Genomic DNA, 24,098 nt, shown 5'->3' with positions numbered 1-24,098 from the left:
CAGCTATGTGAGTTCAATGCACAGAACAGAAAGTAGCTTCACAGAGTGCTTCTTTGTAGTTTTCATTTGAAGATATTCCTTTTTGCACTTGAGGCCTCATAGCGCTCCGAAGGGCACTTGCAGTTTCTAATGAAAGAGTGTTTCTGAATTCCTCAAAGTAAGGTTCAACTCTGTTATTTGAATGCACAGAACAGAAAAAAGTTTCACAGAATGCTTCTATGTAGTTTTTATTTGAAGATATATCTTTTTCCACTATAGGCTTCTTAGCGCACAGAATGTCCACTTGCAGTTTCTACAGAAACAGTGTTTCAGAACTGCTCAATAAAATGTAAGGTTCAACTCTGCTAGTAGGATGCACAGATCAGAAAGTATTTTCACAGAATGCTTCTGGGTAATTTGTATTTGAAGATATTCCTTTTTCCACTATAGGCCTCTTAGCGCTCCGGATGTCCAATTGCAGTTTCTACAGAAAGTGTGTTTCAGAAGTGCTCAGTCAAAAGTAAGGTTAAACTCAGTGTTGAATGCACAGATCAGAAAGTAGTTTCACAGAATGCGCCTGTGTAGTTTTTATTTGAAGATATTACTTTTTCAACTATAGGCCTAATTGCGCTCCGAATGTCCTCATGCAGTTTCTACGGAAAGAGTGTTTAAGAACTGCACAATCAAAAGTAAGGATCAACTCTGTTAGTTGAATGCACAGATCAGAAAGGAGTTTCACAGAATGCTTCTGTGTAGTATTTTTTGAAGATATTCCTTTTTCCACTGTAGTCCGCATAGCGCTCCGAATGTCCACTTGCAGTTTCTACAGAAAGAGTGTTTCAGAACTGCTCAATCAAAGGTAAGGTTCAATTATGTTAGTGGAATGCAGAGAACAGAAAGATGTTTCACAGAATGCTTCTGTGTAGTTTTTTTGAAGACATTCCTTTTCCCACTATAGGCCTCTTAGCGCACCGATTGTCCACTTGCAGTTTCTACAGAAAGAGTGTTTCGGAACTGCTCAATCAAAAGTAAGGTTCAACTATGTTAGTTGAATGCACCGAACACAAAGAAGTTTCACAGAATGCTTCTGTGTAGTTCTTATTTGAAGATATTCCTTTTCCACTATAGGCCTCTTAGCGCTCCGAATGTCCACTTGCAGTTTATTCAGAAAGAGTGTTTCAGATCTGCTCAATCAAAAGTAAGGTTCAACTCTGTTAGTTGAATGCACAGATCAGAAAGAAGTTTCACAGAATGCTTCTGGGTAGTTTGTATTTGAAGATATTCCTTTTTCCACTATAGGCCTCATTGCGCTCCGGAAGTCCAATTGTAGTTTCTACAGAAAGTGGGCTTCCGAAGTGCTCACTCAAAAGTAAGGTTAAACTCAGTTAGTTGAATGCACAGATCAGGAAGGAGTTTCACGGAATGCTTCTGTGTAGTATTTATTTGAAGATATTCCTTTTTCCACTGTAGTCCGCTTAGCGCTCAGAATGTCCACTTGCAGTTTCTACAGAAAAAGTGTTTCAGAACTGCTCAATCAAAAGTAAAGTTCAACTATGTTAGTTGAATGCACGGAACAAGTTTCACAGAATGCTTCTGTGTAGTTCTTATTTGAAGATATTCCTTTTCTACTATACGCCTCTTAGCTCTCCGAATGTCCACTTGCAGTTTATTCAGAAAGAGTGTTTCAGATCTGCTCAATCAAAAGTAAGGTTCAACTCTGTTAGTTGAATGCACAGATCAGAAAGAAGTTTCACAGAATGCTTCTGGGTAGTTTGTATTTGAACATATTCCTTTTTCCACTATAGGCCTCTTAACGCTCCGGATGTCCAATTGCAGTTTCTACAAAAAGTGTGTTTCAGAAGTGCTCAGTCAAAAGTAAGGTTAAACTCAGTTAGTTGAATGCACAGATGAGAAAGTAGTTTCACAGAATGCTTCTGTGTAGTTTTTATTTGAATATATTCCCTTTTCCACTACAGGCCCCTTAGCGCTCCGAATGTCCACTTGAAATCTCTGTAGAAAGAGTGTTTCACAACTCCTCAATCAAAAGTAAGATTCAAATCTGTTAGTTGAATGCACTGATCAGAAAGAAGTTTCACAGAATGCTTCTGTATAGTCTTTATTTGAAGATAACCCTTTTTCCACTGTAGTCCGCTTAGCGGTCCGAATGTCCACTTGCAGTTTCTACAGAAAGAGTGTTTTAGAAATCCTCAATCAAAAGTAAGGTTCAACTCTGTTAGTTGAATGCACAGAACAGAAAGATGTTTCACAGAATGCTTCTCTGTAGTTTTTATTTGCCGATATTCCTTCTTCCCCTATAGGCCTTTTAGCGCTCTGAATGTCCACTTGCAGTTTCTATAGAAAGAGTGTTTCACAACTGCTCAATCAAAAGTAAGGTTCAACTATGTTAGTTGAATGCACGGAACACAAAGAAGTTTCAGGGAATGCTTCTGTGTAGTTCTTATTTGAAGATATTCCTTTTCCACTATAGGCCTCTTAGCGCTCCGAATGTCCACTTGCCCTGTATTCAGAAAGAGTGTTTAAGATCTGCTCAATCAAAGGTAAGGTTCAACTCTGTCAATTGAATTCACAGATCAGAAAGAAGTTTCACAGAATGCTTCTGTGTAGTATTTATTTGAGGATATTCCTTTTTCCACTGTAGTCCGCTTAGCGCTCCGAATGTCCACTTGCAGTTTCTACAGAAAGAGTGTTTAAGAACTGCTCAATCAAAAGTAAAGTTCAACTCTGTTAGTTGAATGCACAGGTCAGAAAGAAGTTTCACCGAATGATTCTGGGTAGTTTGTATTTGAAGATAATCCTTTTTCCAGTATAGGCCTCATAGCTCTCCGAATATCCCCTTGCAGTTTCTACAGACAGAGTGTTTCAGAACTGCTCAGTCAAAAGTAAGGTTCAGCTATGTGAGTTCAATGCACAGAACAGAAAGTAGCTTCACAGAATGCTTCTTTGTAGTTTTCATTTGAAGATATTCCTTTTTGCACTTGAGGCCTCATAGCGCTCCGAAGGGCACTTGCAGTTTCTAATGAAAGAGTGTTTCTTAATTCCTCAAAGTAAGGTTCAACTCTGTTATTTGAATGCACAGAACAGAAAAAAGTTTCACAGAATGCTTCTGTGTAGTTTTTATTTGAAGATATATCTTTTTCCACTATAGGCTTCTTAGCGCACAGAATGTCCACTTGCAGTTTCTACAGAAACAGTGTTTCAGAACTGCTCAATAAAATGTAAGGTTCAACTCTGCTAGTAGGATGCACAGATCAGAAAGTATTTTCACAGAATGCTTCTGGGTAATTTGTATTTGAAGATATTCCTTTTTCCACTATAGGCCTCTTAGCGCTCCGGATGTCCAATTGCAGTTTCTACAGAAAGTGTGTTTCAGAAGTGCTCAGTCAAAAGTAAGGTTAAACTCAGTTAGTTGAATGCACAGATCAGAAAGTAGTTTCACAGAATGCGCCTGTGTAGTTTTTATTTGAAGACATTACTTTTTCAACTATAGGCCTAATTGCGCTCCGAATGTCCTCATGCAGTTTCTACGGAAAGAGTGTTTAAGAACTGCACAATCTAAAGTAAGGATCAACTCTGTTAGTTGAATGCACAGATCAGAAAGGAGTTTCACAGAATGCTTCTGTGTAGTATTTTTTGAAGATATTCCTTTTTCCACTGTAGTCCGCATAGCGCTCCGAATGTCCACTTGCAGTTTCTACAGAAAGAGTGTTTCAGAACTGCTCAATCAAAGGTAAGGTTCAATTATGTTAGTGGAATGCAGAGAACAGAAAGATGTTTCACAGAATGCTTCTGTGTAGTTTTTTTGAAGACATTCCTTTTCCCACTATAGGCCTCTTAGCGCACCGATTGTCCACTTGCAGTTTCTACAGAAAGAGTGTTTCGGAACTGCTCAATCAAAAGTAAGGTTCAACTATGTTAGTTGAATGCACCGAACACAAAGAAGTTTCACAGAATGCTTCTGTGTAGTTCTTATTTGAAGATATTCCTTTTCCACTATAGGCCTCTTAGCGCTCCGAATGTCCACTTGCAGTTTATTCAGAAAGAGTGTTTCAGATCTGCTCAATCAAAAGTAAGGTTCAACTCTGTTAGTTGAATGCACAGATCAGAAAGAAGTTTCACAGAATGCTTCTGGGTAGTTTGTATTTGAAGATATTCCTTTTTCCACTATAGGCCTCATTGCGCTCCGGAAGTCCAATTGTAGTTTCTACAGAAAGTGGGCTTCCGAAGTGCTCACTCAAAAGTAAGGTTAAACTCAGTTAGTTGAATGCACAGATCAGGAAGGAGTTTCACGGAATGCTTCTGTGTAGTATTTATTTGAAGATATTCCTTTTTCCACTGTAGTCCGCTTAGCGCTCAGAATGTCCACTTGCAGTTTCTACAGAAAAAGTGTTTCAGAACTGCTCAATCAAAAGTAAAGTTCAACTATGTTAGTTGAATGCACGGAACAAGTTTCACAGAATGCTTCTGTGTAGTTCTTATTTGAAGATATTCCTTTTCTACTATACGCCTCTTAGCTCTCCGAATGTCCACTTGCAGTTTATTCAGAAAGAGTGTTTCAGATCTGCTCAATCAAAAGTAAGGTTCAACTCTGTTAGTTGAATGCACAGATCAGAAAGAAGTTTCACAGAATGCTTCTGGGTAGTTTGTATTTGAACATATTCCTTTTTCCACTATAGGCCTCTTAACGCTCCGGATGTCCAATTGCAGTTTCTACAAAAAGTGTGTTTCAGAAGTGCTCAGTCAAAAGTAAGGTTAAACTCAGTTAGTTGAATGCACAGATCAGAAAGTAGTTTCACAGAATGCTTCTGTGTAGTTTTTATTTGAATATATTCCCTTTTCCACTACAGGCCCTTAGCGCTCCGAATGTCCACTTGAAATCTCCGTAGAAAGAGTGTTTCACAACTCCTCAATCAAAAGTAAGATTCAAATCTGTTAGTTGAATGCACTGATCAGAAAGAAGTTTCACAGAATGCTTCTGTATAGTCTTTATTTGAAGATAACCCTTTTTCCACTGTAGTCCGCTTAGCGGTCCGAATGTCCACTTGCAGTTTCTACAGAAGGAGTGTTTTAGAAATCCTCAATCAAAAGTAAGGTTCAACTCTGTTAGTTGAATGCACAGAACAGAAAGATGTTTCACAGAATGCTTCTCTGTAGTTTTTATTTGCCGATATTCCTTCTTCCCCTATAGGCCTTTTAGCGCTCCGAATGTCCACTTTCAATTTCTATAGAAAGAGTGTTTCAGAACTGCTCAATCAAAACGAATTTTCAACTCTGTTAGTTGAATGCACAGATCAGAAAGAAGTTTCACAGAATGCTTCTGGGTAGTTTGTATTTGAACATATTCCTTTTTCCACTATAGGCCTCTTAACGCTCCGGATGTCCAATTGCAGTTTCTACAAAAAGTGTGTTTCAGAAGTGCTCAGTCAAAAGTAAGGTTAAACTCAGTTAGTTGAATGCACAGATCAGAAAGTAGTTTCACAGAATGCTTCTGTGTAGTTTTTATTTGAATATATTCCCTTTTCCACTACAGGCCCCTTAGCGCTCCGAATGTCCACTTGAAATCTCTGTAGAAAGAGTGTTTCACAACTCCTCAATCAAAAGTAAGATTCAAATCTGTTAGTTGAATGCACTGATCAGAAAGAAGTTTCACAGAATGCTTCTGTATAGTCTTTATTTGAAGATAACCCTTTTTCCACTGTAGTCCGCTTAGCGGTCCGAATGTCCACTTGCAGTTTCTACAGAAAGAGTGTTTTAGAAATCCTCAATCAAAAGTAAGGTTCAACTCTGTTAGTTGAATGCACAGAACAGAAAGATGTTTCACAGAATGCTTCTCTGTAGTTTTTATTTGCCGATATTCCTTCTTCCCCTATAGGCCTTTTAGCGCTCTGAATGTCCACTTGCAGTTTCTATAGAAAGAGTGTTTCACAACTGCTCAATCAAAAGTAAGGTTCAACTATGTTAGTTGAATGCACGGAACACAAAGAAGTTTCAGGGAATGCTTCTGTGTAGTTCTTATTTGAAGATATTCCTTTTCCACTATAGGCCTCTTAGCGCTCCGAATGTCCACTTGCCCTGTATTCAGAAAGAGTGTTTAAGATCTGCTCAATCAAAGGTAAGGTTCAACTCTGTCAATTGAATTCACAGATCAGAAAGAAGTTTCACAGAATGCTTCTGTGTAGTATTTATTTGAGGATATTCCTTTTTCCACTGTAGTCCGCTTAGCGCTCCGAATGTCCACTTGCAGTTTCTACAGAAAGAGTGTTTAAGAACTGCTCAATCAAAAGTAAAGTTCAACTCTGTTAGTTGAATGCACAGGTCAGAAAGAAGTTTCACCGAATGATTCTGGGTAGTTTGTATTTGAAGATAATCCTTTTTCCCGTATAGGCCTCATAGCTCTCCGAATATCCCCTTGCAGTTTCTACAGACAGAGTGTTTCAGAACTGCTCAGTCAAAAGTAAGGTTCAGCTATGTGAGTTCAATGCACAGAACAGAAAGTAGCTTCACAGAATGCTTCTTTGTAGTTTTCATTTGAAGATATTCCTTTTTGCACTTGAGGCCTCATAGCGCTCCGAAGGGCACTTGCAGTTTCTAATGAAAGAGTGTTTCTTAATTCCTCAAAGTAAGGTTCAACTCTGTTATTTGAATGCACAGAACAGAAAAAAGTTTCACAGAATGCTTCTGTGTAGTTTTTATTTGAAGATATATCTTTTTCCACTATAGGCTTCTTAGCGCACAGAATGTCCACTTGCAGTTTCTACAGAAACAGTGTTTCAGAACTGCTCAATAAAATGTAAGGTTCAACTCTGCTAGTAGGATGCACAGATCAGAAAGTATTTTCACAGAATGCTTCTGGGTAATTTGTATTTGAAGATATTCCTTTTTCCACTATAGGCCTCTTAGCGCTCCGGATGTCCAATTGCAGTTTCTACAGAAAGTGTGTTTCAGAAGTGCTCAGTCAAAAGTAAGGTTAAACTCAGTTAGTTGAATGCACAGATCAGAAAGTAGTTTCACAGAATGCGCCTGTGTAGTTTTTATTTGAAGACATTACTTTTTCAACTATAGGCCTAATTGCGCTCCGAATGTCCTCATGCAGTTTCTACGGAAAGAGTGTTTAAGAACTGCACAATCTAAAGTAAGGATCAACTCTGTTAGTTGAATGCACAGATCAGAAAGGAGTTTCACAGAATGCTTCTGTGTAGTATTTTTTGAAGATATTCCTTTTTCCACTGTAGTCCGCATAGCGCTCCGAATGTCCACTTGCAGTTTCTACAGAAAGAGTGTTTCAGAACTGCTCAATCAAAGGTAAGGTTCAATTATGTTAGTGGAATGCAGAGAACAGAAAGATGTTTCACAGAATGCTTCTGTGTAGTTTTTTTGAAGACATTCCTTTTCCCACTATAGGCCTCTTAGCGCACCGATTGTCCACTTGCAGTTTCTACAGAAAGAGTGTTTCGGAACTGCTCAATCAAAAGTAAGGTTCAACTATGTTAGTTGAATGCACCGAACACAAAGAAGTTTCACAGAATGCTTCTGTGTAGTTCTTATTTGAAGATATTCCTTTTCCACTATAGGCCTCTTAGCGCTCCGAATGTCCACTTGCAGTTTATTCAGAAAGAGTGTTTCAGATCTGCTCAATCAAAAGTAAGGTTCAACTCTGTTAGTTGAATGCACAGATCAGAAAGAAGTTTCACAGAATGCTTCTGGGTAGTTTGTATTTGAAGATATTCCTTTTTCCACTATAGGCCTCATTGCGCTCCGGAAGTCCAATTGTAGTTTCTACAGAAAGTGGGCTTCCGAAGTGCTCACTCAAAAGTAAGGTTAAACTCAGTTAGTTGAATGCACAGATCAGGAAGGAGTTTCACGGAATGCTTCTGTGTAGTATTTATTTGAAGATATTCCTTTTTCCACTGTAGTCCGCTTAGCGCTCAGAATGTCCACTTGCAGTTTCTACAGAAAAAGTGTTTCAGAACTGCTCAATCAAAAGTAAAGTTCAACTATGTTAGTTGAATGCACGGAACAAGTTTCACAGAATGCTTCTGTGTAGTTCTTATTTGAAGATATTCCTTTTCTACTATACGCCTCTTAGCTCTCCGAATGTCCACTTGCAGTTTATTCAGAAAGAGTGTTTCAGATCTGCTCAATCAAAAGTAAGGTTCAACTCTGTTAGTTGAATGCACAGATCAGAAAGAAGTTTCACAGAATGCTTCTGGGTAGTTTGTATTTGAACATATTCCTTTTTCCACTATAGGCCTCTTAACGCTCCGGATGTCCAATTGCAGTTTCTACAAAAAGTGTGTTTCAGAAGTGCTCAGTCAAAAGTAAGGTTCAACTCAGTTAGTTGAATGCACAGATCAGAAAGTAGTTTCACAGAATGCTTCTGTGTAGTTTTTATTTGAATATATTCCCTTTTCCACTACAGGCCCCTTAGCGCTCCGAATGTCCACTTGAAATCTCCGTAGAAAGAGTGTTTCACAACTCCTCAATCAAAAGTAAGATTCAAATCTGTTAGTTGAATGCACTGATCAGAAAGAAGTTTCACAGAATGCTTCTGTATAGTCTTTATTTGAAGATAACCCTTTTTCCACTGTAGTCCGCTTAGCGGTCCGAATGTCCACTTGCAGTTTCTACAGAAGGAGTGTTTTAGAAATCCTCAATCAAAAGTAAGGTTCAACTCTGTTAGTTGAATGCACAGAACAGAAAGATGTTTCACAGAATGCTTCTCTGTAGTTTTTATTTGCCGATATTCCTTCTTCCCCTATAGGCCTTTTAGCGCTCCGAATGTCCACTTTCAATTTCTATAGAAAGAGTGTTTCAGAACTGCTCAATCAAAACGAATTTTCAACTCTGTTAGTTGAATGCACAGATCAGAAAGAAGTTTCACAGAATGCTTCTGGGTAGTTTGTATTTGAACATATTCCTTTTTCCACTATAGGCCTCTTAACGCTCCGGATGTCCAATTGCAGTTTCTACAAAAAGTGTGTTTCAGAAGTGCTCAGTCAAAAGTAAGGTTAAACTCAGTTAGTTGAATGCACAGATCAGAAAGTAGTTTCACAGAATGCTTCTGTGTAGTTTTTATTTGAATATATTCCCTTTTCCACTACAGGCCCCTTAGCGCTCCGAATGTCCACTTGAAATCTCTGTAGAAAGAGTGTTTCACAACTCCTCAATCAAAAGTAAGATTCAAATCTGTTAGTTGAATGCACTGATCAGAAAGAAGTTTCACAGAATGCTTCTGTATAGTCTTTATTTGAAGATAAACCTTTTTCCACTGTAGTCCGCTTAGCGGTCCGAATGTCCACTTGCAGTTTCTACAGAAAGAGTGTTTTAGAAATCCTCAATCAAAAGTAAGGTTCAACTCTGTTAGTTGAATGCACAGAACAGAAAGATGTTTCACAGAATGCTTCTCTGTAGTTTTTATTTGCCGATATTCCTTCTTCCCCTATAGGCCTTTTAGCGCTCTGAATGTCCACTTGCAGTTTCTATAGAAAGAGTGTTTCAGAACTGCTCAATCAAAAGTAAGGTTCAACTATGTTAGTTGAATGCACGGAACACAAAGAAGTTTCAGGGAATGCTTCTGTGTAGTTCTTATTTGAAGATATTCCTTTTCCACTATAGGCCTCTTAGCGCTCCGAATGTCCACTTGCCCTGTATTCAGAAAGAGTGTTTAAGATCTGCTCAATCAAAGGTAAGGTTCAACTCTGTCAATTGAATTCACAGATCAGAAAGAAGTTTCACAGAATGCTTCTGTGTAGTATTTATTTGAGGATATTCCTTTTTCCACTGTAGTCCGCTTAGCGCTCCGAATGTCCACTTGCAGTTTCTACAGAAAGAGTGTTTAAGAACTGCTCAATCAAAAGTAAAGTTCAACTCTGTTAGTTGAATGCACAGGTCAGAAAGAAGTTTCACCGAATGATTCTGGGTAGTTTGTATTTGAAGATAATCCTTTTTCCAGTATAGGCCTCATAGCTCTCCGAATATCCCCTTGCAGTTTCTACAGACAGAGTGTTTCAGAACTGCTCAGTCAAAAGTAAGGTTCAGCTATGTGAGTTCAATGCACAGAACAGAAAGTAGCTTCACAGAATGCTTCTTTGTAGTTTTCATTTGAAGATATTCCTTTTTGCACTTGAGGCCTCATAGCGCTCCGAAGGGCACTTGCAGTTTCTAATGAAAGAGTGTTTCTTAATTCCTCAAAGTAAGGTTCAACTCTGTTATTTGAATGCACAGAACAGAAAAAAGTTTCACAGAATGCTTCTGTGTAGTTTTTATTTGAAGATATATCTTTTTCCACTATAGGCTTCTTAGCGCACAGAATGTCCACTTGCAGTTTCTACAGAAACAGTGTTTCAGAACTGCTCAATAAAATGTAAGGTTCAACTCTGCTAGTAGGATGCACAGATCAGAAAGTATTTTCACAGAATGCTTCTGGGTAATTTGTATTTGAAGATATTCCTTTTTCCACTATAGGCCTCTTAGCGCTCCGGATGTCCAATTGCAGTTTCTACAGAAAGTGTGTTTCAGAAGTGCTCAGTCAAAAGTAAGGTTAAACTCAGTTGAATGCACAGATCAGAAAGTAGTTTCACAGAATGCGCCTGTGTAGTTTTTATTTGAAGACATTACTTTTTCAACTATAGGCCTAATTGCGCTCCGAATGTCCTCATGCAGTTTCTACGGAAAGAGTGTTTAAGAACTGCACAATCTAAAGTAAGGATCAACTCTGTTAGTTGAATGCACAGATCAGAAAGGAGTTTCACAGAATGCTTCTGTGTAGTATTTTTTGAAGATATTCCTTTTTCCACTGTAGTCCGCATAGCGCTCCGAATGTCCACTTGCAGTTTCTACAGAAAGAGTGTTTCAGAACTGCTCAATCAAAGGTAAGGTTCAATTATGTTAGTGGAATGCAGAGAACAGAAAGATGTTTCACAGAATGCTTCTGTGTAGTTTTTTTGAAGACATTCCTTTTCCCACTATAGGCCTCTTAGCGCACCGATTGTCCACTTGCAGTTTCTACAGAAAGAGTGTTTCGGAACTGCTCAATCAAAAGTAAGGTTCAACTATGTTAGTTGAATGCACCGAACACAAAGAAGTTTCACAGAATGCTTCTGTGTAGTTCTTATTTGAAGATATTCCTTTTCCACTATAGGCCTCTTAGCGCTCCGAATGTCCACTTGCAGTTTATTCAGAAAGAGTGTTTCAGATCTGCTCAATCAAAAGTAAGGTTCAACTCTGTTAGTTGAATGCACAGATCAGAAAGAAGTTTCACAGAATGCTTCTGGGTAGTTTGTATTTGAAGATATTCCTTTTTCCACTATAGGCCTCATTGCGCTCCGGAAGTCCAATTGTAGTTTCTACAGAAAGTGGGCTTCCGAAGTGCTCACTCAAAAGTAAGGTTAAACTCAGTTAGTTGAATGCACAGATCAGGAAGGAGTTTCACGGAATGCTTCTGTGTAGTATTTATTTGAAGATATTCCTTTTTCCACTGTAGTCCGCTTAGCGCTCAGAATGTCCACTTGCAGTTTCTACAGAAAAAGTGTTTCAGAACTGCTCAATCAAAAGTAAAGTTCAACTATGTTAGTTGAATGCACGGAACAAGTTTCACAGAATGCTTCTGTGTAGTTCTTATTTGAAGATATTCCTTTTCTACTATACGCCTCTTAGCTCTCCGAATGTCCACTTGCAGTTTATTCAGAAAGAGTGTTTCAGATCTGCTCAATCAAAAGTAAGGTTCAACTCTGTTAGTTGAATGCACAGATCAGAAAGAAGTTTCACAGAATGCTTCTGGGTAGTTTGTATTTGAACATATTCCTTTTTCCACTGTAGTCCGCTTAGCGGTCCGAATGTCCACTTGCAGTTTCTACAGAAAGAGTGTTTTAGAAATCCTCAATCAAAAGTAAGGTTCAACTCTGTTAGTTGAATGCACAGAACAGAAAGATGTTTCACAGAATGCTTCTCTGTAGTTTTTATTTGCCGATATTCCTTCTTCCCCTATAGGCCTTTTAGCGCTCTGAATGTCCACTTGCAGTTTCTATAGAAAGAGTGTTTCAGAACTGCTCAATCAAAAGTAAGGTTCAACTATGTTAGTTGAATGCACGGAACACAAAGAAGTTTCAGGGAATGCTTCTGTGTAGTTCTTATTTGAAGATATTCCTTTTCCACTATAGGCCTCTTAGCGCTCCGAATGTCCACTTGCCCTGTATTCAGAAAGAGTGTTTAAGATCTGCTCAATCAAAGGTAAGGTTCAACTCTGTCAATTGAATTCACAGATCAGAAAGAAGTTTCACAGAATGCTTCTGTGTAGTATTTATTTGAGGATATTCCTTTTTCCACTGTAGTCCGCTTAGCGCTCCGAATGTCCACTTGCAGTTTCTACAGAAAGAGTGTTTAAGAACTGCTCAATCAAAAGTAAAGTTCAACTCTGTTAGTTGAATGCACAGGTCAGAAAGAAGTTTCACCGAATGATTCTGGGTAGTTTGTATTTGAAGATAATCCTTTTTCCAGTATAGGCCTCATAGCTCTCCGAATATCCCCTTGCAGTTTCTACAGACAGAGTGTTTCAGAACTGCTCAGTCAAAAGTAAGGTTCAGCTATGTGAGTTCAATGCACAGAACAGAAAGTAGCTTCACAGAATGCTTCTTTGTAGTTTTCATTTGAAGATATTCCTTTTTGCACTTGAGGCCTCATAGCGCTCCGAAGGGCACTTGCAGTTTCTAATGAAAGAGTGTTTCTTAATTCCTCAAAGTAAGGTTCAACTCTGTTATTTGAATGCACAGAACAGAAAAAAGTTTCACAGAATGCTTCTGTGTAGTTTTTATTTGAAGATATATCTTTTTCCACTATAGGCTTCTTAGCGCACAGAATGTCCACTTGCAGTTTCTACAGAAACAGTGTTTCAGAACTGCTCAATAAAATGTAAGTTTCAACTCTGCTAGTAGGATGCACAGATCAGAAAGTATTTTCACAGAATGCTTCTGGGTAATTTGTATTTGAAGATATTCCTTTTTCCACTATAGGCCTCTTAGCGCTCCGGATGTCCAATTGCAGTTTCTACAGAAAGTGTGTTTCAGAAGTGCTCAGTCAAAAGTAAGGTTAAACTCAGTTAGTTGAATGCACAGATCACAAAGTAGTTTCACAGAATGCGCCTGTGTAGTTTTTATTTGAAGACATTACTTTTTCAACTATAGGCCTAATTGCGCTCCGAATGTCCTCATGCAGTTTCTACGGAAAGAGTGTTTAAGAACTGCACAATCTAAAGTAAGGATCAACTCTGTTAGTTGAATGCACAGATCAGAAAGGAGTTTCACAGAATGCTTCTGTGTAGTATTTTTTGAAGATATTCCTTTTTCCACTGTAGTCCGCATAGCGCTCCGAATGTCCACTTGCAGTTTCTACAGAAAGAGTGTTTCAGAACTGCTCAATCAAAGGTAAGGTTCAATTATGTTAGTGGAATGCAGAGAACAGAAAGATGTTTCACAGAATGCTTCTGTGTAGTTTTTTTGAAGACATTCCTTTTCCCACTATAGGCCTCTTAGCGCACCGATTGTCCACTTGCAGTTTCTACAGAAAGAGTGTTTCGGAACTGCTCAATCAAAAGTAAGGTTCAACTATGTTAGTTGAATGCACCGAACACAAAGAAGTTTCACAGAATGCTTCTGTGTAGTTCTTATTTGAAGATATTCCTTTTCCACTATAGGCCTCTTAGCGCTCCGAATGTCCACTTGCAGTTTATTCAGAAAGAGTGTTTCAGATCTGCTCAATCAAAAGTAAGGTTCAACTCTGTTAGTTGAATGCACAGATCAGAAAGAAGTTTCACAGAATGCTTCTGGGTAGTTTGTATTTGAAGATATTCCTTTTTCCACTATAGGCCTCATTGCGCTCCGGAAGTCCAATTGTAGTTTCTACAGAAAGTGGGCTTCCGAAGTGCTCACTCAAAAGTAAGGTTAAACTCAGTTAGTTGAATGCACAGATCAGGAAGGAGTTTCACGGAATGCTTCTGTGTAGTATTTATTTGAAGATATTCCTTTTTCCACTGTAGTCCGCTTAGCGCTCAGAATGTCCACTTGCAGTTTCTACAGAAAAAGTGTTTCAGAACTGCTCAATCAAAAGTAAAGTTCAACTATGTTAGTTGAATGCACGGAACAAGTTTCACAGAATGCTTCTGTCTAGTTCTTATTTGAAGATATTCCTTTTCTACTATACGCCTCTTAGCTCTCCGAATGTCCACTTGCAGTTTATTCAGAAAGAGTGTTTCAGATCTGCTCAATCAAAAGTAAGGTTCAACTCTGTTAGTTGAATGCACAGATCAGAAAGAAGTTTCACAGAATGCTTCTGGGTAGTTTGTATTTGAACATATTCCTTTTTCCACTACAGGCCTCTTAACGCTCCGGATGTCCAATTGCAGTTTCTACAAAAAGTGTGTTTCAGAAGTGCTCAGTCAAAAGTAAGGTTAAACTCAGTTAGTTGAATGCACAGATCAGAAAGTAGTTTCACAGAATGCTTCTGTGTAGTTTTTATTTGAATATATTCCCTTTTCCACTACAGGCCCCTTAGCGCTCCGAATGTCCACTTGAAATCTCTGTAGAAAGAGTGTTTCACAACTCCTCAATCAAAAGTAAGATTCAAATCTGTTAGTTGAATGCACTGATCAGAAAGAAGTTTCACAGAATGCTTCTGTATAGTCTTTATTTGAAGATAAACCTTTTTCCACTGTAGTCCGCTTAGCGGTCCGAATGTCCACTTGCAGTTTCTACAGAAAGAGTGTTTTAGAAATCCTCAATCAAAAGTAAGGTTCAACTCTGTTAGTTGAATGCACAGAACAGAAAGATGTTTCACAGAATGCTTCTCTGTAGTTTTTATTTGCCGATATTCCTTCTTCCCCTATAGGCCTTTTAGCGCTCTGAATGTCCACTTTCAGTTTCTATAGAAAGAGTGTTTCAGAACTGCTCAATCAAAAGTAAGGTTCAACTATGTTAGTTGAATGCACGGAACACAAAGAAGTTTCAGGGAATGCTTCTGTGTAGTTCTTATTTGAAGATATTCCTTTTCCACTATAGGCCTCTTAGCGCTCCGAATGTCCACTTGCCGTGTATTCAGAAAGAGTGTTTAAGATCTGCTCAATCAAAGGTAAGGTTCAACTCTGTCAATTGAATTCACAGATCAGAAAGAAGTTTCACAGAATGCTTCTGTGTAGTATTTATTTGAGGATATTCCTTTTTCCACTGTAGTCCGCTTAGCGCTCCGAATGTCCACTTGCAGTTTCTACAGAAAGAGTGTTTAAGAACTGCTCAATCAAAAGTAAAGTTCAACTCTGTTAGTTGAATGCACAGGTCAGAAAGAAGTTTCACCGAATGCTTCTGGGTAGTTTGTATTTGAAGATATTCCTTTTTCCAGTATAGGCCTCATAGCTCTCCGAATATCCCCTGCAGTTTCTACAGACAGAGTGTTTCAGAACTGCTCAGTCAAAAGTAAGGTTCAGCTATGTGAGTTCAATGCACAGAACAGAAAGTAGCTTCACAGAATGCTTCTTTGTAGTTTTCATTTGAAGATATTCCTTTTTGCACTTGAGGCCTCATAGCGCTCCGAAGGGCACTTGCAATTTCTAATGAAAGAGTGTTTCTTAATTCCTCAAAGTAAGGTTCAACTCTGTTATTTGAATGCACAGAACAGAAAAAAGTTTCACAGAATGCTTCTGTGTAGTTTTTATTTGAAGATATATCTTTTTCCACTATAGGCTTCTTAGCGCACAGAATGTCCACTTGCAGTTTCTACAGAAACAGTGTTTCAGAACTGCTCAATAAAATGTAAGGTTCAACTCTGCTAGTAGGATGCACAGATCAGAAAGTATTTTCACAGAATGCTTCTGGGTAATTTGTATTTGAAGATATTCCTTTTTCCACTATAGGCCTCTTAGCGCTCCGGATGTCCAATTGCAGTTTCTACAGAAAGTGTGTTTCAGAAGTGCTCAGTCAAAAGTAAGGTTAAACTCAGTTAGTTGAATGCACAGATCACAAAGTAGTTTCACAGAATGCGCCTGTGTAGTTTTTATTTGAAGATATTACTTTTTCAACTATAGGCCTAATTGCGCTCCGAATGTCCTCATGCAGTTTCTACGGAAAGAGTGTTTAAGAACTGCACAATCTAAAGTAAGGATCAACTCTGTTAGTTGAATGCACAGATCAGAAAGGAGTTTCACAGAATGCTTCTGTGTAGTATTTTTTGAAGATATTCCTTTTTCCACTGTAGTCCGCATAGCGCTCCGAATGTCCACTTGCAGTTTCTACAGAAAGAGTGTTTCAGAACTGCTCAATCAAAGGTAAGGTTCAATTATGTTAGTGGAATGCAGAGAACAGAAAGATGTTTCACAGAATGCTTCTGTGTAGTTTTTTTGAAGACATTCCTTTTCCCACTATAGGCCTCTTAGCGCACCGATTGTCCACTTGCAGTTTCTACAGAAAGAGTGTTTCGGAACTGCTCAATCAAAAGTAAGGTTCAACTATGTTAGTTGAATGCACCGAACACAAAGAAGTTTCACAGAATGCTTCTGTGTAGTTCTTATTTGAAGATATTCCTTTTCCACTATAGGCCTCTTAGCGCTCCGAATGTCCACTTGCAGTTTATTCAGAAAGAGTGTTTCAGATCTGCTCAATCAAAAGTAAGGTTCAACTCTGTTAGTTGAATGCACAGATCAGAAAGAAGTTTCACAGAATGCTTCTGGGTAGTTTGTATTTGAAGATATTCCTTTTTCCACTATAGGCCTCATTGCGCTCCGGAAGTCCAATTGTAGTTTCTACAGAAAGTGGGCTTCCGAAGTGCTCACTCAAAAGTAAGGTTAAACTCAGTTAGTTGAATGCACAGATCAGGAAGGAGTTTCACGGAATGCTTCTGTGTAGTATTTATTTGAAGATATTCCTTTTTCCACTGTAGTCCGCTTAGCGCTCAGAATGTCCACTTGCAGTTTCTACAGAAAAAGTGTTTCAGAACTGCTCAATCAAAAGTAAAGTTCAACTATGTTAGTTGAATGCACGGAACAAGTTTCACAGAATGCTTCTGTGTAGTTCTTATTTGAAGATATTCCTTTTCTACTATACGCCTCTTAGCTCTCCGAATGTCCACTTGCAGTTTATTCAGAAAGAGTGTTTCAGATCTGCTCAATCAAAAGTAAGGTTCAACTCTGTTAGTTGAATGCACAGATCAGAAAGAAGTTTCACAGAATGCTTCTGGGTAGTTTGTATTTGAACATATTCCTTTTTCCACTGTAGTCCGCTTAGCGGTCCGAATGTCCACTTGCAGTTTCTACAGAAAGAGTGTTTTAGAAATCCTCAATCAAAAGTAAGGTTCAACTCTGTTAGTTGAATGCACAGAACAGAAAGATGTTTCACAGAATGCTTCTCTGTAGTTTTTATTTGCCGATATTCCTTCTTCCCCTATAGGCCTTTTAGCGCTCTGAATGTCCACTTGCAGTTTCTATAGAAAGAGTGTTTCAGAACTGCTCAATCAAAAGTAAGGTTCAACTATGTTAGTTGAATGCACGGAACACAAAGAAGTTTCAGGGAATGCTTCTGTGTAGTTCTTATTTGAAGATATTCCTTTTCCACTATAGGCCTCTTAGCGCTCCGAATGTCCACTTGCCCTGTATTCAGAAAGAGTGTTTAAGATCTGCTCAATCAAAGGTAAGGTTCAACTCTGTCAATTGAATTCACAGATCAGAAAGAAGTTTCACAGAATGCTTCTGTGTAGTATTTATTTGAGGATATTCCTTTTTCCACTGTAGTCCGCTTAGCGCTCCGAATGTCCACTTGCAGTTTCTACAGAAAGAGTGTTTAAGAACTGCTCAATCAAAAGTAAAGTTCAACTCTGTTAGTTGAATGCACAGGTCAGAAAGAAGTTTCACCGAATGATTCTGGGTAGTTTGTATTTGAAGATAATCCTTTTTCCAGTATAGGCCTCATAGCTCTCCGAATATCCCCTTGCAGTTTCTACAGACAGAGTGTTTCAGAACTGCTCAGTCAAAAGTAAGGTTCAGCTATGTGAGTTCAATGCACAGAACAGAAAGTAGCTTCACAGAATGCTTCTTTGTAGTTTTCATTTGAAGATATTCCTTTTTGCACTTGAGGCCTCATAGCGCTCCGAAGGGCACTTGCAGTTTCTAATGAAAGAGTGTTTCTTAATTCCTCAAAGTAAGGTTCAACTCTGTTATTTGAATGCACAGAACAGAAAAAAGTTTCACAGAATGCTTCTGTGTAGTTTTTATTTGAAGATATATCTTTTTCCACTATAGGCTTCTTAGCGCACAGAATGTCCACTTGCAGTTTCTACAGAAACAGTGTTTCAGAACTGCTCAATAAAATGTAAGGTTCAACTCTGCTAGTAGGATGCACAGATCAGAAAGTATTTTCACAGAATGCTTCTGGGTAATTTGTATTTGAAGATATTCCTTTTTCCACTATAGGCCTCTTAGCGCTCCGGATGTCCAATTGCAGTTTCTACAGAAAGTGTGTTTCAGAAGTGCTCAGTCAAAAGTAAGGTTAAACTCAGTTAGTTGAATGCACAGATCACAAAGTAGTTTCACAGAATGCGCCTGTGTAGTTTTTATTTGAAGACATTACTTTTTCAACTATAGGCCTAATTGCGCTACGAATGTCCTCATGCAGTTTCTACGGAAAGAGTGTTTAAGAACTGCACAATCTAAAGTAAGGATCAACTCTGTTAGTTGAATGCACAGATCAGAAAGGAGTTTCACAGAATGCTTCTGTGTAGTATTTTTTGAAGATATTCCTTTTTCCACTGTAGTCCGCATAGCGCTCCGAATGTCCACTTGCAGTTTCTACAGAAAGAGTGTTTCAGAACTGCTCAATCAAAGGTAAGGTTCAATTATGTTAGTGGAATGCAGAGAACAGAAAGATGTTTCACAGAATGCTTCTGTGTAGTTTTTTTGAAGACATTCCTTTTCCCACTATAGGCCTCTTAGCGCACCGATTGTCCACTTGCAGTTTCTACAGAAAGAGTGTTTCGGAACTGCTCAATCAAAAGTAAGGTTCAACTATGTTAGTTGAATGCACCGAACACAAAGAAGTTTCACAGAATGCTTCTGTGTAGTTCTTATTTGAAGATATTCCTTTTCCACTATAGGCCTCTTAGCGCTCCGAATGTCCACTTGCAGTTTATTCAGAAAGAGTGTTTCAGATCTGCTCAATCAAAAGTAAGGTTCAACTCTGTTAGTTGAATGCACAGATCAGAAAGAAGTTTCACAGAATGCTTCTGGGTAGTTTGTATTTGAAGATATTCCTTTTTCCACTATAGGCCTCATTGCGCTCCGGAAGTCCAATTGTAGTTTCTACAGAAAGTGGGCTTCCGAAGTGCTCACTCAAAAGTAAGGTTAAACTCAGTTAGTTGAATGCACAGATCAGGAAGGAGTTTCACGGAATGCTTCTGTGTAGTATTTATTTGAAGATATTCCTTTTTCCACTGTAGTCCGCTTAGCGCTCAGAATGTCCACTTGCAGTTTCTACAGAAAAAGTGTTTCAGAACTGCTCAATCAAAAGTAAAGTTCAACTATGTTAGTTGAATGCACGGAACAAGTTTCACAGAATGCTTCTGTCTAGTTCTTATTTGAAGATATTCCTTTTCTACTATACGCCTCTTAGCTCTCCGAATGTCCACTTGCAGTTTATTCAGAAAGAGTGTTTCAGATCTGCTCAATCAAATGTAAGGTTCAACTCTGTTAGTTGAATGCACAGATCAGAAAGAAGTTTCACAGAATGCTTCTGGGTAGTTTGTATTTGAACATATTCCTTTTTCCACTACAGGCCTCTTAACGCTCCGGATGTCCAATTGCAGTTTCTACAAAAAGTGTGTTTCAGAAGTGCTCAGTCAAAAGTAAGGTTAAACTCAGTTAGTTGAATGCACAGATCAGAAAGTAGTTTCACAGAATGCTTCTGTGTAGTTTTTATTTGAATATATTCCCTTTTCCACTACAGGCCCCTTAGCGCTCCGAATGTCCACTTGAAATCTCTGTAGAAAGAGTGTTTCACAACTCCTCAATCAAAAGTAAGATTCAAATCTGTTAGTTGAATGCACTGATCAGAAAGAAGTTTCACAGAATGCTTCTGTATAGTCTTTATTTGAAGATAAACCTTTTTCCACTGTAGTCCGCTTAGCGGTCCGAATGTCCACTTGCAGTTTCTACAGAAAGAGTGTTTTAGAAATCCTCAATCAAAAGTAAGGTTCAACTCTGTTAGTTGAATGCACAGAACAGAAAGATGTTTCACAGAATGCTTCTCTGTAGTTTTTATTTGCCGATATTCCTTCTTCCCCTATAGGCCTTTTAGCGCTCTGAATGTCCACTTGCAGTTTCTATAGAAAGAGTGTTTCAGAACTGCTCAATCAAAAGTAAGGTTCAACTATGTTAGTTGAATGCACGGAACACAAAGAAGTTTCAGGGAATGCTTCTGTGTAGTTCTTATTTGAAGATATTCCTTTTCCACTATAGGCCTCTTAGCGCTCCGAATGTCCACTTGCCGTGTATTCAGAAAGAGTGTTTAAGATCTGCTCAATCAAAGGTAAGGTTCAACTCTGTCAATTGAATTCACAGATCAGAAAGAAGTTTCACAGAATGCTTCTGTGTAGTATTTATTTGAGGATATTCCTTTTTCCACTGTAGTCCGCTTAGCGCTCCGAATGTCCACTTGCAGTTTCTACAGAAAGAGTGTTTAAGAACTGCTCAATCAAAAGTAAAGTTCAACTCTGTTAGTTGAATGCACAGGTCAGAAAGAAGTTTCACCGAATGCTTCTGGGTAGTTTGTATTTGAAGATATTCCTTTTTCCAGTATAGGCCTCATAGCTCTCCGAATATCCCCTGCAGTTTCTACAGACAGAGTGTTTCAGAACTGCTCAGTCAAAAGTAAGGTTCAGCTATGTGAGTTCAATGCACAGAACAGAAAGTAGCTTCACAGAATGCTTCTTTGTAGTTTTCATTTGAAGATATTCCTTTTTGCACTTGAGGCCTCATAGCGCTCCGAAGGGCACTTGCAATTTCTAATGAAAGAGTGTTTCTTAATTCCTCAAAGTAAGGTTCAACTCTGTTATTTGAATGCACAGAACAGAAAAAAGTTTCACAGAATGCTTCTGTGTAGTTTTTATTTGAAGATATATCTTTTTCCACTATAGGCTTCTTAGCGCACAGAATGTCCACTTGCAGTTTCTACAGAAACAGTGTTTCAGAACTGCTCAATAAAATGTAAGGTTCAACTCTGCTAGTAGGATGCACAGATCAGAAAGTATTTTCACAGAATGCTTCTGGGTAATTTGTATTTGAAGATATTCCTTTTTCCACTATAGGCCTCTTAGCGCTCCGGATGTCCAATTGCAGTTTCTACAGAAAGTGTGTTTCAGAAGTGCTCAGTCAAAAGTAAGGTTAAACTCAGTTAGTTGAATGCACAGATCACAAAGTAGTTTCACAGAATGCGCCTGTGTAGTTTTTATTTGAAGATATTACTTTTTCAACTATAGGCCTAATTGCGCTCCGAATGTCCTCATGCAGTTTCTACGGAAAGAGTGTTTAAGAACTGCACAATCTAAAGTAAGGATCAACTCTGTTAGTTGAATGCACAGATCAGAAAGGAGTTTCACAGAATGCTTCTGTGTAGTATTTTTTGAAGATATTCCTTTTTCCACTGTAGTCCGCATAGCGCTCCGAATGTCCACTTGCAGTTTCTACAGAAAGAGTGTTTCAGAACTGCTCAATCAAAGGTAAGGTTCAATTATGTTAGTGGAATGCAGAGAACAGAAAGATGTTTCACAGAATGCTTCTGTGTAGTTTTTTTGAAGACATTCCTTTTCCCACTATAGGCCTCTTAGCGCACCGATTGTCCACTTGCAGTTTCTACAGAAAGAGTGTTTCGGAACTGCTCAATCAAAAGTAAGGTTCAACTATGTTAGTTGAATGCACCGAACACAAAGAAGTTTCACAGAATGCTTCTGTGTAGTTCTTATTTGAAGATATTCCTTTTCCACTATAGGCCTCTTAGCGCTCCGAATGTCCACTTGCAGTTTATTCAGAAAGAGTGTTTCAGATCTGCTCAATCAAAAGTAAGGTTCAACTCTGTTAGTTGAATGCACAGATCAGAAAGAAGTTTCACAGAATGCTTCTGGGTAGTTTGTATTTGAAGATATTCCTTTTTCCACTATAGGCCTCATTGCGCTCCGGAAGTCCAATTGTAGTTTCTACAGAAAGTGGGCTTCCGAAGTGCTCACTCAAAAGTAAGGTTAAACTCAGTTAGTTGAATGCACAGATCAGGAAGGAGTTTCACGGAATGCTTCTGTGTAGTATTTATTTGAAGATATTCCTTTTTCCACTGTAGTCCGCTTAGCGCTCAGAATGTCCACTTGCAGTTTCTACAGAAAAAGTGTTTCAGAACTGCTCAATCAAAAGTAAAGTTCAACTATGTTAGTTGAATGCACGGAACAAGTTTCACAGAATGCTTCTGTGTAGTTCTTATTTGAAGATATTCCTTTTCTACTATACGCCTCTTAGCTCTCCGAATGTCCACTTGCAGTTTATTCAGAAAGAGTGTTTCAGATCTGCTCAATCAAAAGTAAGGTTCAACTCTGTTAGTTGAATGCACAGATCAGAAAGAAGTTTCACAGAATGCTTCTGGGTAGTTTGTATTTGAACATATTCCTTTTTCCACTATAGGCCTCTTAACGCTCCGGATGTCCAATTGCAGTTTCTACAAAAAGTGTGTTTCAGAAGTGCTCAGTCAAAAGTAAGGTTAAACTCAGTTAGTTGAATGCACAGATCAGAAAGTAGTTTCACAGAATGCTTCTGTGTAGTTTTTATTTGAATATATTCCCTTTTCCACTACAGGCCCCTTAGCGCTCCGAATGTCCACTTGAAATCTCTGTAGAAAGAGTGTTTCACAACTCCTCAATCAAAAGTAAGATTCAAATCTGTTAGTTGAATGCACTGATCAGAAAGAAGTTTCACAGAATGCTTCTGTATAGTCTTTATTTGAAGATAACCCTTTTTCCACTGTAGTCCGCTTAGCGGTCCGAATGTCCACTTGCAGTTTCTACAGAAAGAGTGTTTTAGAAATCCTCAATCAAAAGTAAGGTTCAACTCTGTTAGTTGAATGCACAGAACAGAAAGATGTTTCACAGAATGCTTCTCTGTAGTTTTTATTTGCCGATATTCCTTCTTCCCCTATAGGCCTTTTAGCGCTCCGAATGTCCACTTTCAATTTCTATAGAAAGAGTGTTTCAGAACTGCTCAATCAAAACGAATTTTCAACTCTGTTAGTTGAATGCACTGATCAGAAAGAAGTTTCACAGAATGCTTCTGTGTAGTCTTTATTGGAGGATATTCCTTTTTTTTTATGATTTTTTTTTATTATTATACTTTAGGGTTTTAGGGTACATGTGCACAATGTGAAGGTTTGTTACATATGTATCCATGTGCCATGTTGATTTCCTGCACCCATTAAGTCGTCATTTGGCCTTACGTGTATCTCCTAATGCTGTCCCTCCCCCGTTCCCCCACCCCACAACAGTCCCCGGAGCGTGATTTTCCCCTTCCTGTTTCCATGAGTTCTCATTGTTCAATTCCCACCTATGAGTGAGAACATGCGATGTTTGGTTTTTCGTCCTTGCGATAGTTTACTGAGAATGATGTTTTCCAGTTTCATCCGTGTCCCTACAAAGGACACGAACTCATCATTTTTTATGGCTGCATAGTATTCCATGGTGTATATGTGCCACATTTTCTTAATCCAGTCTATCGTTGTTGGACATTTGGGTTGGTTCCAACTCTTTGCTATTGTGAATAGTGCCGCAATAAACATACGTGTGCATGTGTCTTTATAGCAGCATGACTTATAGTCCTTTGGGTATATACCCAGTAATGGGATGGCTGGGTCAAATGGTATTTCTAGTTCTAGATCCCTGAGGAATCGCCACACTGACTTCCACAATGCTTGAACTAGTTTACAGTCCCACCAACAGTGTAAAAGTGTTCCTATTTCTCCAAATCCTCTCCAGCACCTGTTGTTTCCTGATTTTTTAATGATGGCCATTCTAACTGGTGTGAGATGGTATCTCACTGTTGTTTTGAT

Source organism: Symphalangus syndactylus, chromosome 10, assembly GCF_028878055.3.
Source record: "Symphalangus syndactylus isolate Jambi chromosome 10, NHGRI_mSymSyn1-v2.1_pri, whole genome shotgun sequence".
NCBI lineage: Eukaryota > Metazoa > Chordata > Mammalia > Primates > Hylobatidae > Symphalangus > Symphalangus syndactylus.
The sequence above is the reverse complement of the archived record's forward strand: the minus strand, read 5'-3'. Positions refer to the sequence as shown.